We start from the raw sequence: 17492 nt of genomic DNA, 5'->3' as shown, positions 1-17492 counted from the left end.
ACTAAATTAATTGATAAACAAATTATAACGATTCCCATATACTACGAAAGAGAGTTTAACATACATTAGTACAAATGTAGAATGTGGTTAGAAATTATAAAACAACACTAAAAAAGTATAAGATTCAGTATATAGAGCGTTTAACGTAAAACTCAATATTTTCGTAGGGGTTACACGTAGATTTTGAGAAAAATTCAAAAAATATAACAATATTGCTTTAATGCATAGTTGCCTCATGTACTAATATATGATGATGTTCAAAGAGGTTTAGAACCTTTGTTGTCTCCATTTCTCTAGAGATAAACGATTTTATAATGGTTAGTCCACTAATTTAGGGAGTATAAGAAGTTTTACTAAATTAATTTCGAAAAAAACTGAACGATGCTCATGTACCATGAAATAGGGTCTAGCATACATTAATAAAAATGTAAAATGTGGTTAGAAATTTTAAAACAACACTAAATATTATAGGTTTCAGTATATATAGCATTTACCAAAAACTCAATATTTTTCGTAGGGGTTAACACATAGATTTTGAGAAAATTTCGAAAAATATGAAAATATTTTTTATTGCATAATTGCATCCTGAACTAACATATGATAATGTTCAAATAGGTTTGGAGCCTTCTTTGTCTCCGTTGTTCAAGAAATTAGCGATTTTATAGTGGTTATTCCACCGATTTAGAGAGTATTATAAAGTTTTACTAAATTAATTGATAAAAAAATTATAACGATTCCCAAATACCACGAAAGAGAGTTTAACATACATTAGTAAAATTGTAGAATGTGGTTAGAAATTATAAAACAACACTAAAAAAGTATAAGATTCAGTATATAGAGCGTTTAACGTAAAACTCAATATTTTCGTAGGGACACATAGATTTTGAGAAAAATTCATAAAATATAACAATATTGCTTTAATGCATAGTTCCTTATGTACTAATATATGATGATGTTCAAAGAGGTTTGGAACCTTTGTTGTCTCCATTTTTCTAGAGAATAGCGATTTTATAATGGTTAGTGCACTAATTTAGGGAGTATAAGAAGTTTTACTAAATTAATTTCTAAACAAAATTGAACGATGCTCATGTACCATGAAATAGGGTTTAGCATACATTAATAAAAATGTAGAATGTGGTTAGAAATTTTAAAACAACACTAAAGATTATAGGTTTCAGTATATATAGCATTTATGAAAAACTCAATATTTTTCGTAGGGGTTAACACATAGATTTTGAAAAAATCAAAAAATATGACAATATTGTTTTAGTGCATAGTTGAATCCTGAACTAACATATGATAATGTTCAAATAGGTTTGTAGCCTTCTTTGTCTCCGTTTTTCAAGAAATTAGTGATTTTATAGTGGTTATTCCACCGATTTAGGGGATATTATAAAGTTTTACTAAATTAATTGATAAAAAAATTATAACGATTCCCATATACCACGAAAGAGAGTTTAACATACATCAGTACAAATGTAGAATGTGGTTAGAAATTATAAAACAACACTAAAAAAGTATAAGATTCAGTATATAGAGCGTTTAACGTAAAACTCAATATTTTTGTAGGGGTTAACACATAGATTTTGAGAAAAATTTAAAAAATATAACAATATTGCTTTAATGCATAGTTGCCTTATGTACTAATATATGATGATGTTCAAAGAGGTTTGGAACCTTTGTTGTCTGCATTTCTCTAGAGAATAGCGATTTTATAAAGGTTAGTCCACTAATTTAGGGAGTATAAGAAGTTTTACTAAATTAATTTCTAAAAAAAATTGAACGATGCTCATGTACCATGAAATATAGTTTAGCATACATTACACAAATGTAGAATGTGGTTAGAAATTTTAAAAAAAAACACTAAAGATTATAGATTTCAGTATATATAGCATTTACCAAAAACTCAATATTTTTCGTAGGGGTTAACACATAGATTTTGAAAAAAAATCAAAAAATATGACAATATTGTTTTAGTGCATAGTTGCATCCTGAACTAACATATGATAATGTTCAAATAGGTTTGGAGCCTTCTTTGTCTCCGTTTTTCAAGAAATTAGCGATTTTATAGTGGTTATTCCACCGATTTAGGGAGTATTATAAAGTTTTACTAAATTAATTGATAAAAAAATTATAACGATTCTCATATACCACAAAAGAGAGTTTAACATACATTAGTACAAATTTATAATGTGGTTAGAAATTATAAACAACACTAAAAAAGTATAAGATTCAGTATATAGAGCGTTTAACGTAAAACTCAATATTTTCGTAGGGACACATAGATTTTGAGAAAAATTCATAAAATATAACAATATTGCTTTAATGCATAGTTGCCTTATGTACTAATATATGATGATGTTCAAAGAGGTTTGGAACCTTTGTTGTCTCCATTTCTCTAGAGAATAGCGATTTTATAATGGTTAGTCCACTAATTTAGGGAGTATAAGAAGTTTTACTAAATTAATTTCTAAACAAAATTGAACGATGCTCATGTACCATGAAATAGGGTTTAGCATACATTAATACAAATGTAGAATGTGGTTAGAAATTTTAAAACAACACTAAAGATTATAGATTTCAGTATATATAGCATTTATGAAAAACTCAATATTTTTCGTAGGGGTTAACACATAGATTTTGAAAAAAATCAAAAATATGACAATATTGTTTTAGTGCATAGTTGAATCCTGAACTAACATATGATAATGTTCAAATAGGTTTGTAGCCTTCTTTGTCTCCGTTTTTCAAGAAATTAGCGATTTTATAGTGGTTATTCCACCGATTTAGGGGATATTATAAAGTTTTACTAAATTAATTGATAAAAAAATTATAACGATTCTCATATACCACAAAAGAGAGTTTAACATACATTAGTACAAATTTATAATGTGGTTAGAAATTATAAACAACACTAAAAAAGTATAAGATTCAGTATATAGAGCGTTTAACGTAAAACTCAATATTTTCGTAGGGGTGACACATAGATTTTGAGAAAAATTCAAAAAATATAACAATATTACTTTAATGCATAGTTGCCTTATGTACTAATATATGATGATGTTCAAAGAAGTTGGGAACCTTTGGTGTCTCCATTTCTCTAGAGAATAGCGATTTTATAATGGTTAGTCCACTAATTTAGGGAGTATAAGAAGTTTTACTAAATTAATTTCTAAATAAAATTGAACGATGCTCATGTACCATGAAATAGGGTTTAGCATACATTACTACAAATGTAGAATGTGGTTAGAAATTTTAAAACAACACTAAAGATTATAGATTTCAGTATATATAGCATTTACCAAAAACTCAATATTTTTCGTAGGGGTTAACACATAGATTTTGAAAAAATCGAAAAATATGAAAATATTGTTTTAATGCATAGTTGCATTCTGAACTAACATATGATAATGTTTAAATAGGTTGGAGCCTTCGTTGTCTCCGTTTTTCAAGAAATTAGCGATTTTATAGTGGTTATTCTACCGATTTAGGGAGTATTATAAAGTTTTACTAAATTAATTGATAAAAAAATTATAACGATACCCATATACCACGAAAGAGAGTTTAACATACATTAGTACAAATGTATAATGTGGTAAGAAATTATAAAACAACACTAAAAATTATAAGCTTCAGTATATAGAGCGTTTAATGTAAACCTCAATATTTTCGTAGGGGGTTAACACATAGATTTTGAGGAAAATTCAAAAAATATAACAATATTGATTTAATGCATAGTTGCCTCCTGTACTAACATATGATAATGTTCAAATAGGTTTTGGAACCTTTGTTGTCTTCATTTCTCTAGAGAATAGCGATTTTATAATGGTTAGTCTACTAATTTAGGGAATATAAGAAGTTTTACTAAATTAATTTCGAAAACAAATTGAACGATGCTCATGTACCATGAAATAGAGTTTAGCATACATTAATACAAATGTAGGATGTGGTTAGAAATTTTAAAACAACACTAAAGATTATACGTTTCAGTATATATAGCATTTACCAAAAACTCAATATTTTTCGTAGTGGTTAACACATAGATTTTAAAAAAAAAATTAAAAATATGACAATATTGTTTTAATGCATAGTTGCATCCTGAACTAACATATGATGATGTTCAAATAGGTTTGGCGCCTTCTTTGTCTCCGTTTTCAAGAAATTAGCGGTTTTATAATGGTTATTCCACCGATTTAGGGAATATTATAAAGTCTTTGTAAATTAATTGATAAAAAAATTATTACGATTCTCATATACCAAGAAAGAGAGTTTAAGATACATTAATACAAATGCAGAATGTGCTTAGAAATTAGAAAACACCACTAAAAAGTATAAGCTTCAGTATATGGACCGTTTAACGTAAAACTCAATATTTTCGTAAGGGTTAACACATAGATTTTGAGAAAAATTCAAAGAAGTTGGGAACCTTTGGTGTCTCCATTTCTCTAGAGAATAGCGATTTTATAATGGTTAGTCCACTAATTTAGGGAGTATAAGAAGTTTTACAAAATTAATTTCTAAATAAAATTGAACGATGATCATGTACCATGAAATAGGGTTTAGCGTACATTACTACAAATGTAGAATGTGATTAGAAATTTTAAAACAACACTAAAGATTATAGATTTCAGTATATATAGCATTTACCAAAAACTCAATATTGTTCGTAGGGGTTTAGGGTTTAGAGTTTGGGTTTAGGGAGGTTTTGGGTTTAAGGTTTGGGTTTAGGGTTTGGATTTAGGGTAACACATAGATTTTGAAAAAAATCAAAAAATATGAAAATATTGTTTTAATGCATAGTTGCATCCTGAACTAACATATGATAATGTTCAAATAGGTTTGGAGCCTTCTTTGTCTCCGTTTTTCAAGAAATTAGCGATTTTATAGTGGTTATTCCACCGATTTAGGGAGTATTATAAAGTTTTACTAAATTAATTGATAAAAAAAATTATAACGATACCCATATACCACGAAAGAGAGTTTAACATACATTAGTACAAATGTATAATGTGGTAAGAAATTATAAAACAACACTAAAAATTATAAGCTTCTGTATATATAGCGTTTAATGTAAACCTCAATATTTTCGTAGGGGCTTAACACATAGATTTTAAGGAAAATTCAAAAAATATAACAATATTGATTTAATGCATAGTTGCCTCCTGTACTAACATATGATAATGTTCAAATAGGTTTTGAACCTTTGTTGTCTTCATTTCTCTAGAGAATAGCGATTTTATAATGGCTAGTCTACTAATTTAGGGAATATAAGAAGTTTTACTAAATTAATTTCTAAAACAAATTGAACGATGCTCATGTACCATGAAATAGAGTTTAGCATACATTAATACAAATGTAGAATGTGGTTAGAAATTTTAAAACAACACTAAAGGTTATAGGTTTCAGTATATATAGCATTTACCAAAAACTCAATATTTTTTGTAGTGGTTAACACATAGATTTTGAAAAAATTTCAAAAATATGACAATATTGTTTTAATGCATAGTTGCATCCTGAACTAACATATGATAATGTTCAAATAGGTTTGGCGCCTTCTTCGTCTCCGTTTTTCAAGAAATTAGCGGTTTTATAAAGGTTATTCCACCGATTTAGGGAATATTATAAAGTCTTTCTAAATTAATTGATAAAAAAATTATAACGATTCTCATATACCAAGAAAGAGAGTTTAAGATACATTAATACAAATGTAGAATGTGCTTAGAAATTAGAAAACACCACTAAAAAGTATAAGCTTCAGTATATGGACCGTTTAACGTAAAACTCAATATTTTCGTAAGGGTTAACACATAGATTTTGAGAAAAATTCAAAAAATATAACAATATTGCTTAAATGCATAGTTGCCTCCTGTATTAATATATGATGATGGTCAAAGAGGTTTTGGAACCTTTTTTGTCTTCATTTCTCTAGAGAATAGCGATTGTATAATGGTTAGTGCACTAATTTAGTAGTATAAGAAGTTTTACTAAATTAATTTCTAAAAAAAATTGAATGATGCTCACGTACCATGAAATATAGTTTAGCATACATGAACACAAATGTAGAATGTGGTAAGAAATTTTAAAACAACACTAAAGATTATAGATTTCAGTATATATAGCATTTACCAAAAACTCAATATTTTTCGTAGGGACACATAGATTTTGAAAAAAATATAAAAAATATGACAATATTGTTTTAGTGCATTGTTGTATCCTGAACTAACATATGATAATGTTCAAATAGGTTTGGAGCCTTTTTTTGTCTCCGTTTTTCAAGAAATTAGCGATTTTATAGTGGTTATTCCACCGATTTAGGGAGTATTATAAAGTTTTACTAAATTAATTGATAAAAAAAATTATAACTATTCCCATATACCACGAAAGAGAGTTTAACTTACATCAGTACAAATATAGAATGTGGTTAGAAATTATAAAACAACACTAAAAAAGTATAAGATTCAGTATATAGAGCGTTTAACGTAAAACTCAATATTTTCGTAGGGGTTAACACATAGATTTTGAGAAAAATTTAAAAAATATAACAATATTGCTTTAATGCATAGTTGCCTTATGTACTAATATATGATGATGTTCAAAGAGGTTTGTAACCTTTGTTGTCTGCATTTCTCTAGAGAATAGCGTTTTTATAAAGGTTAGTCCACTAATTTAGGGAGTATAAGAAGTTTTACTAAATTAATTTCTAAAAAAAATTGAATGATGCTCACGTACCATGAAATATAGTTTAGCATACATGAACACAAATGTAGAATGTGGTTAGAAATTTAAAAAAAACACTAAAGATTATAGATTTCAGTATATATAGCATTTACCAAAAACTCAATATTTTTCGTAGGGGTTAACACATAGATTTTGAAAAAAATCAAAAAATATGACAATATTGTTTTAATGCATAGTTGCATCCTGAACTAACATATGATAATGTTCAAATAGGTTTGGAGCCTTCTTTGTCTCCGTTTTTCAAGAAATTAGCGATTTTATAGTGGTTATTCCACCGATTTAGGGAGTATTATAAATTTTTACTAAATTAATTGATAAAAAAATTATAACGATTCTCATATACCACAAAAGAGAGTTTAACATACATTAGTACAAATTTATAATGTGGTTAGAAATTATAAACAACACTAAAAAAGTATAAGATTCAGTATATAGAGCGTTTAACGCAAAACTCAATATTTTCGTAGGGACACATAGATTTTGAGAAAAATTCATAAAATATAACAATATTGCTTTAATGCATAGTTGCCTTATGTACTAATATATGATGATGTTCAAAGAAGTTGGGAACCTTTGGTGTTTCCATTTCTCTAGAGAATATCGATTTTATAATGGTTAGTCCACTAATTTAGGGAGTATAAGAAGTTTTACTAAATTAATTTCTAAATAAAATTGAATGATGATCATGTACCATGAAATAGGGTTTAGCATACATTACTACAAATGTAGAATGTGGTTAGAAATTTTAAAACAACACTAAAGATTATAGATTTCAGTATATATAGCATTTATGAAAAACTCAATATTTTTCGTAGGGGTTAACACATAGATTTTGAAAAAAAATCAAAAAATATGACAATATTGTTTTAGTGCATAGTTGAATCCTGAACTAACATATGATAATGTTCAAATAGGTTTGTAGCCTTCTTTGTCTCCGTTTTTCAAGAAATTAGCGATTTTATAGTGGTTATTCCACCGATTTAGGGAGTATTATAAATTTTTACTAAATTAATTGATAAAAAAATTATAACGATTCTCATATACCACAAAAGAGAGTTTAACATACATTAGTACAAATTTATAATGTGGTTAGAAATTATAAACAACACTAAAAAAGTATAAGATTCAGTATATAGAGCGTTAAACGTAAAACTCAATATTTTCGTAGGGGTGACACATAGATTTTGAGAAAAATTCAAAAAATATAACAATATTACTTTAATGCATAGTTGCCTTATGTACTAATATATGATGATGTTCAAAGAAGTTGGGAACCTTTGGTGTCTCCATTTCTCTAGAGAATAGCGATTTTATAATGGTTAGTCCACTAATTTAGGGAGTATAAGAAGTTTTACTAAATTAATTTCTAAATAAAATTGAACGATGCTCATGTACCATGAAATAGGGTTTAGCATACATTACTACAAATGTAGAATGTGGTTAGAAATTTTAAAACAACACTAAAGATTATAGATTTCAGTATATATAGCATTTACCAAAAACTCAATATTTTTCGTAGGGGTTAACACATAGATTTTGAAAAAAATCAAAAAATATGAAAATATTGTTTTAATGCATAGTTGCATCCTGAACTAACATATGATAATGTTCAAATAGGTTTGGAGCCTTCTTTGTCTCCGTTTTTCAAGAAATTAGCGATTTTATAGTGGTTATTCCACCGATTTAGGGAGTATTATAAAGTTTTACTAAATTAATTGATAAAAAAATTATAACGATACCCATATACCACGAAAGAGAGTTTAACATACATTAGTACAAATGTATAATGTGGTAAGAAATTATAAAACAACACTAAAAATTATAAGCTTCAGTATATAGAGCGTTTAATGTAAACCTCAATATTTTCGTAGGGGTTAACACATAGATTTTGAGGAAAATTCAAAAAATATAACAATATTGATTTAATGCATAGTTGCCTCCTGTACTAACATATGATAATGTTCAAATAGGTTTTGGAACCTTTGTTGTCTTCATTTCTCTAGAGAATAGCGATTTTATAATGGTTAGTCTACTAATTTAGGGAATATAAGAAGTTTTACTAAATTAATTTCTAAAACAAATTGAACGATGCTCATGTACCATGAAATAGAGTTTAGCATACATTAATACAAATGTAGAATGTGGTTAGAAATTTTAAAACAACACTAAAGATTATACGTTTCAGTATATATAGCATTTACCAAAAACTCAATATTTTTCGTAGTGGTTAACACATAGATTTTGAAAAAATTTCAAAAATATGACAATATTGTTTTAATGCATAGTTGCATCCTGAACTAACATATGATGATGTTCAAATAGGTTTGGCGCCTTCTTTGTCTCCGTTTTTCAAGAAATTAGCGGTTTTATAATGGTTATTCCACCGATTTAGGGAATATTATAAAGTCTTTCTAAATTAATTGATAAAAAAATTATAACGATTCTCATATACCAAGAAAGAGAGTTTAAGATACATTAATACAAATGTAGAATGTGCTTAGAAATTAGAAAACACCACTAAAAAGTATAAGCTTCAGTATATGGACCGTTTAACGTAAAACTCAATATTTTCGTAAGGGTTAACACATAGATTTTGAGAAAAATTCAAAAAATATAACAATATTGCTTAAATGCATAGTTGCCTCCTGTATTAATATATGATGATGGTCAAAGAGGTTTTGGAACCTTTTTGTCTTCATTTCTCTAGAGAATAGCGATTGTATAATGGTTAGTGCACTAATTTAGTAGTATAAGAAGTTTTACTAAATTAATTTCTAAAAAAAATTGAATGATGCTCACGTACCATGAAATATAGTTTAGCATACATGAACACAAATGTAGAATGTGGTTAGAAATTTTAAAACAACACTAAAGATTATAGATTTCAGTATATATAGCATTTACCAAAAACTCAATATTTTTCGTAGGGACACATAGATTTTGAAAAAAATATAAAAAATATGACAATATTGTTTTAGTGCATTGTTGTATCCTGAACTAACATATGATAATGTTCAAATAGGTTTGGAGCCTTTTTTGTCTCCGTTTTTCAAGAAATTAGCGATTTTATAGTGGTTATTCCACCGATTTAGGGAGTATTATAAAGTTTTACTAAATTAATTGATAAAAAAAATTATAACGATTCCCATATACCACGAAAGAGAGTTTAACATACATCAGTACAAATGTAGAATGTGGTTAGAAATTATAAAACAACACTAAAAAAGTATAAGATTCAGTATATAGAGCGTTTAACGTAAAACTCAATATTTTCGTAGGGGTTAACACATAGATTTTGAGAAAAATTTAAAAAATATAACAATATTGCTTTAATGCATAGTTGCCTTATGTACTAATATATGATGATGTTCAAAGAGGTTTGTAACCTTTGTTGTCTGCATTTCTCTAGAGAATAGCGCTTTTATAAAGGTTAGTCCACTAATTTAGGGAGTATAAGAAGTTTTACTAAATTAATTTCTAAAAAAAATTGAATGATGCTCACGTACCATGAAATATAGTTTAGCATACATGAACACAAATGTAGAATGTGGTTAGAAATTTTAAAAAAAACACTAAAGATTATAGATTTCAGTATATATAGCATTTACCAAAAACTCAATATTTTTCGTAGGGGTTAACACATAGATTTTGAGAAAATTTCGAAAAATATGAAAATATTGTTTTAATGCATAGTTGCATCCTGCACTAACATATGATGATGTTCAAATAGGTTTGGAGCCTTCTTTGTCTCTGTTTTTCAAGAAATTAGCGATTTTATGGTGGTTATTCCAGCGATTTAATGAGTATTATAAAGTTTTACTAAATTAATTGATAAACAAATTATAACGACATATACCACGAAAGAGAGTTTAACATACATTAGTACAAATGTAGAATGTGGTTAGAAATTATAAAACAACACTAAAAAAGTATAAGATTCAGTATATAGAGCGTTTAACGTAAAACTCAATATTTTCGTAGGGACACATAGATTTTGAGAAAAATTCATAAAATATAACAATATTGCTTTAATGCATAGTTGCCTTATGTACTAATATATGATGATGTTCAAAGAAGTTGGGAACCTTTGGTGTTTCCATTTCTCTAGAGAATATCGATTTTATAATGGTTAGTCCACTAATTTAGGGAGTATAAGAAGTTTTACTAAATTAATTTCTAAATAAAATTGAACGATGATCATGTACCATGAAATAGGGTTTAGCATACATTACTACAAATGTAGAATGTGATTAGAAATTTTAAAACAACACTAAAGATTATAGATTTCAGTATATATAGCATTTACCAAAAACTCAATATTTTTCGTAGGGGTTAACACATAGATTTTGAAAAAAATAAAAAAATATGAAAATATTGTTTTAATGCATAGTTGCATCTTGAACTAACATATGATAATGTTCAAATAGGTTTGGAGCCTTCTTTGTCTCCGTTTTTCAAGAAATTAGCGATTTTATAGTGGTTATTCCACCGATTTAGGGAGTATTATAAATTTTTACTAAATTAATTGATAAAAAAATTGTAACTATACTCATATACCACGAAAGAGAGTTTAACATACATTAGTACAAATGTATAATGTGGTAAGAAATTATAAAACAACACTACAAATTATAAGCTTCAGTATATATAGTGTTTAATGTAAACCTCAATATTTTCGTAGGGGTTTAACACATAGATTTTGAGGAAAATTCAAAAAATATAACAATATTGATTTAATGTATAGTTGCCTCCTGTACTAACATATGATAATGTTCAAATAGGTTTTGGAACCTTTGTTGTCTTCATTTCTCTAGAGAATAGCGATTTTATAATGGTTAGTCTACTAATTTAGGGAATATAAGAAGTTTTACTAAATTAATTTCTAAAACAAATTGAACGGTGCTCATGTACCATGAAATAGAGTTTAGCATACATTAATATAAATGTAGAATGTGGTTAGAAATTTTAAAACAACACTAAAGGTTATAGGTTTCAGTATATATAGCATTTACCAAAAACTCAATATTTTTCGTAGTGGTTAACACAGATTTTGAAAAAATTTCAAAAATATGACAATATTGTTTTAATGCATAGTTGCATCCTGAACTAACATATGATGATGTTCAAATAGGTTTGGCGCCTTCTTCGTCTCCGTTTTTCAAGAAATTAGCGGTTTTATAAAGGTTATTCCACCGATTTAGGGAATATTATAAAGTTTTTCTAAATTAATTGATAAAAAAATTATAACGATTCTCATATACCAAGAAAGAGAGTTTAAGATACATTAATACAAAATGTAGAATGTGCTTAGAAATTAGAAAACACCACTAAAAAGTATAAGCTTCAGTATATGGACCGTTTAACGTAAAACTCAATATTTTCGTAAGGGTTAACACATAGATTTTGAGAAAAATTCAAAAAATACAACAATATTGCTTAAATGCATAATTGCCTCCTGTATTAATATATGATGGTCAAAGAGGTTTTGGAACTTTTTTTGTCTTCATTTCTCTAGAGAATAGCGATTGTATAATGGTTAGTGCACTAATTTAGGAGTATAAGAAGTTTTACTAAATTAATTTCTAAAAAAAATTTTAATGATGCTCACGTACCATGAAATATAGTTTAGCATACATGAACACAAATGTAGAATGTGGTTAGAAATTTTAAAACAACACTAAAGATTATAGATTTCAGTATATATAGCATTTACCAAAAACTCAATATTTTTCGTAGGGGCACATAGATTTTGAAAAAAAAATAAAAAAATATGACAATATTGTTTTAGTGCATTGTTTTATCCTGAACTAACATATGATAATCTTCAAATAGGTTTGGAGCCTTTTTTTTGTCTCCGTTTTTCAAGAAATTAGCGATTTTATAGTGGTTATTCCACCGATTTAGGGAGTATTATAAAGTTTTACTAAATTAATTGATAAAAAAATTATAACGATTCCCGTATACCACGAAAGAGAGTTTAACATACATCAGTACAAATGTAGAATGTGGTTAGAAATTATAAAACAACACTAAAAAAGTATAAGATTCAGTATATAGAGCGTTTAACGTAAAACTCAATATTTTCGTAAAGGTTAACACATAGATTTTGAGAAAAATTCAAAAAATATAACAATATTGCTTTAATGCATAGTTGCCTTATGTACTAATATATGATGATGTTCAAAGAAGTTGGGAACCTTTGGTGTCTGCATTTCTCTAGAGAATAGCGCTTTTAAAAAGGTTAGTCCACTAATTTAGGGAGTATAAGAAGCTTTACTAAATTAATTTCTAAAAAAAATTGAATGAGACTCACGTACCATAAAATGTAGTTTAGCATACATGAACACAAATGTAGAATGTGGTTAGAAATTTAAAAAAAAAAACTAAAGATTATAGATTTTAGTATATATAGCATTTACCAAAAACTCAATATTTTTCGTAGGGGCTAACACATAGATTTTGAGAAAATTTTGAAAAATATGACAATATTGTTTTAATGTATAGTTGCATCCTGCACCAACATATGATGATGTTCAAATAGGTTTGGAGCCTTCTTTGTCTCCGTTTTTCAAGAAATTAGCGATTTTATGGTGGTTATTCCAACGATTTAATGAGTATTATAAAGTTTTACTAAATTAATTGATAAACAAATTATAACGATTCTCATATATCACGAAAGAGAGTTTAATCTACATCAGTACAAATGTAGAATGTGGTTAGAAATTATAAAACAACACTAAAATGTATAAGATTCAGTATATAGAGCGTTTAACGTAAAACTCAATATTTTCGTAGGGGTTAACACATAGATTTTGAGAAATATTTTAAAAATATAACAATATTGCTTTAATGCATAGTTGCCTCCTGTACTAATATATGATGATGGTAAAAGAGGTTTGGAACCCTTTTTGTCTCCATTTCTCTAGAGAATAGCGATTTTATAATGGTTAATCCACTAATTTAGGGAGTATAAGAAGTTTTACTAAATTAATTTCTAAAAAAAAATTAAACGATGCTCATGTACCATGAAATAGAGTTTGACATACATTAATAAAAATTTAGAATGTGGTTAAAAATTTTAAAACAACACTAAAGATTATAGGTTTCAGTATATAAAGCATTTACAAAAAACTCAATAATTTTCGTAGGGGTTAACACAGATTTTGAAAAAACTTCGAAAAATATGACAATATTGTTTTACTTCATGGTTGCATCATGCACTAACATAAGATAATGTTCAAATAGGTTTGGAGCTTTCTTTGTCTCCGTTTTTCAAGAAATTAGGGATTTTATAGTGGTTATTCTACCGATTTAGGGAGTATTATAAAGTTTTACTAAATTAATTGACAAAAAAATTATAACGATTCCCATATACCACGAAAGAGAGTTTAACATACATTAATACAAATGTATAATGTGGTTAGAAATTATAAAACAACACTAAAAATTATAAGCTTCAGTATATAGAGCGTTTAATGTAAAACTCAATATTTTCGTAGGGGGGGTTAACACATAGATTTTGAGAAAAAATCAAAAAATATAACAATATTGATTTAATGCATATTTGTCTCCTGTACTAATATATTATGATGGTCAAAGAGGTTTTGGAACCTTTGTTGTCTTCATTTCTCTATAGAATAGCGATTTTATAACGGTTAGTCTACTAATTTAGGGAATATAAGAAGTTTTACTAAATTAATTTCTAAAACAAATTGAACGATGCTCATGTACCATGAAATAGAGTTTAACATATATTAATACAAATGTAGAATGTGGTTAGAAATTTTTAAACAACACTAAAGATTATAGGTTTCAGTATATATAGCATTTACCAAAAACTCAATATTTTTCGTAGTGGTTGACACATAGATTTTGAACAAATTTCAAAAATATGACAATATTGTTTTAATGCTTAGTTGCATCCTGAACTGAAATATGATAATGTTCAAATAGGTTTTGAGCCTTCTAAGTCTCTGTTTTTCAAGAAATTTGCGATTTTATAGTGGTTATTCCACAGATTTAGGGAGTATTATAAAGTTTTATTAAATTAATTGATAAATAATTTATAAGGATTCCCATATACCATGAAAGAGAGAATAACATACATTAGTACAAGTGTAGAATGTGGTTACAATTATAAAACAACACTAAAAAGTATAAGCTTCAGTATATAGAGCGTTTAACGTAAAACTCAATATTTTCGTAGGGGTTAACACATAGATTTTGAGAAAAATTCAAAAAATATAACAATATTGCTTTAATGCATAGTTGCCTCATGTACTAATATATTATGATGGTCAAAGAGGTTTGGAACCTTTGTTGTCTCCATTTCTCTAGAGAATAGCGATTTTATATTGGTTAGTCCACTAATTTAGGGAGTATAAGAAGTTTTACTAATTTAATTTCTAAAACAAATTGAACGATGCTCATGTACCATGAAATAGAGTTTAGCATACATTAATACAAAAGTAGAATGTGGTTAGAAATTTTAAAACAACTCTAAAGATTATAGGTTTTCAGTATATATAGCATTTACCAAGAACTCAATATTTTTCGTAGGAGTTAACACAAAGATTTTGAGAAAATTTCGAAAAATATGACAATATTGTTTTAATGCATAGTTGCATCCTGTTCTAACATATGATGATGTTCAAATAGGTTTGGAACCTTTTTTGTCTCCGTTTTTCAAGAAATTAGCGATTTTAAAGTGGTTAGTGCACTAATTTAGGGAGTATAAGAAGTTTTACTAAATTAATTTCTAAAAAATATTGAACGATGCTCATGTACCATGAAATATAGTTTAGCATACATTAATACAAATGTAGAATGTGGTTAGAAATTTAAAAAAAAACACTAAATATTATAGGTTTCAGTATATATAGCATTTACCAAAAACTCAATATTTTTCGTAGAGGTTAACACATAGATTTTGAAAAAAAAATCGAAAAATATGACAATATTGTTTTAATGTATATTTGCATCCTGAACTAACATATGATAATGTTCAAATAGGTTTGGAGCCTTCTTTGTCTATGTTTTTCAAGAAATTAGCGATTTTATAGTGGTTATTCCACTGATTTAGGGAATATTATAAAGTCTTTCTAAATTAATTAATAAAAAAATTATAACGATTCTCATATACCAAGAAATAGAGTTTAACATACATTAATACAAATGTAGAATGTGCTTAGAAATTAGAAAACACCACTAAAAAGTATAAGCTTCAGTATATAGACCGTTTAACGTAAAACTCAATATTTTCGTAAGGGGTTAACACATAGATTTTGAGTAAAATTCAAAAAATATAACAATATTGCTTAAATGTATAGTTGCCTCCTGTATTAATATATAATGATGGTCCAAGAGGTTTTGGAACCTTTGTTGTCTTCATTTCTCTAAAGAATAGCGATTGTATAATGGTTAGTGCACTAATTTAGGAAGTATAAGAAGTTTTACTAAATTAATTTCTAAGAAAAAATTGAACGATGCTCATGTACCATGAAATAGAATTTAGCATACATTAATACAAATGTAGAATGTGGTTAGAAATTTTAAAACAACACTAAAGATTATAGGTTTCAGTATATATAGCATTTACCAAAAATTCAATATTTTTCGTAGGGGGTTAACACATAGATTTTGAAAAAAAATCGAAAAATATGAAAATATTGTTTTAATGCATAGTTGCATCCTGAACTAACATATGATAATGTTCAAATAGGTTTGGAGCCTTTTTTGTCTCCGTTTTGCAAGAAATTAGCGATTTTATAGTGGTTATTTCATCGATTTAGGGAGTATTATAAAGTCTTACTAAATTAATTAATAAAAAAATTATAATGATTCTCATATACCAATAAAGACAGTTTAACATACATTAATACAAATGTAGAATGTGGTTAGAAATTAGAAAACAACACTAAAAAGTATAAGCTTCAGTATATAGACCTTTTAACGTAAGACTCAATATTTTCGTAGGGGGTTAACACATAGATTTTGGGAAAACTTCAAAAAATATAACAATATTGCTTAAATGCATAGTTGCCTATTGTACTAATATATGATGATGGTGAAAGAGATTTTATAATGGTTAGTCCACTAATTTAGGGAGAATAAGAAGTTTTACTAAATTAATTTCTAAAAAAAATTGAACGATGCTCATGTACCATGAAATATAGTTTAGCAAACATTAATACAAATGTAGAATGTGGTTAGAAATTTTAAAACAACACTAAAGATTATAGATTTCGGTATATATAGCATTTATCAAAAACTTAATATTTTTCGTATGTGTTAACACATAGATTTTGAAAAAAAATCGAAAAATATGATAATATTGTTTTAATGCATAGTTGCATCCTGAACTAACATATAATAATGTTCAAATAGGTTTGGAGCCTTCTTCGTCTCCGTTTTTCAAGAAATTAGCGATTTTATAGTGGTTATTCTACCGATTTAGGGAGTATTATAAAGTTTTACTAAATTAATTGATAAAAAAATTATAACGATTCTCATATACCATGAAAGAAAGTTTAACATACATTAATACAAATGTATAATGTGGTTAGAAATTATAAAACAACATTAAAAAGTATAAGCTTCAGTATATAGTGCGTTTAACGTAAAACTCAATTTTTTCGTAGGGGTTATAACCCTTGGATAAATCATAAACTCTAGATCAAAAACCCTAAAACACTCAAAAGTTTAGAGTTTAGGGTTTTAGTGTTTAGTGTTTTTGATTTAGAGTTTATGATTTA

The sequence above is a fragment of the Brassica napus genome, chromosome C4 (genome assembly GCF_020379485.1).
Source record: "Brassica napus cultivar Da-Ae chromosome C4, Da-Ae, whole genome shotgun sequence".
Classification (NCBI taxonomy): Eukaryota; Viridiplantae; Streptophyta; class Magnoliopsida; order Brassicales; family Brassicaceae; genus Brassica; species Brassica napus.
This window is presented reverse-complemented; position numbering follows the sequence as displayed.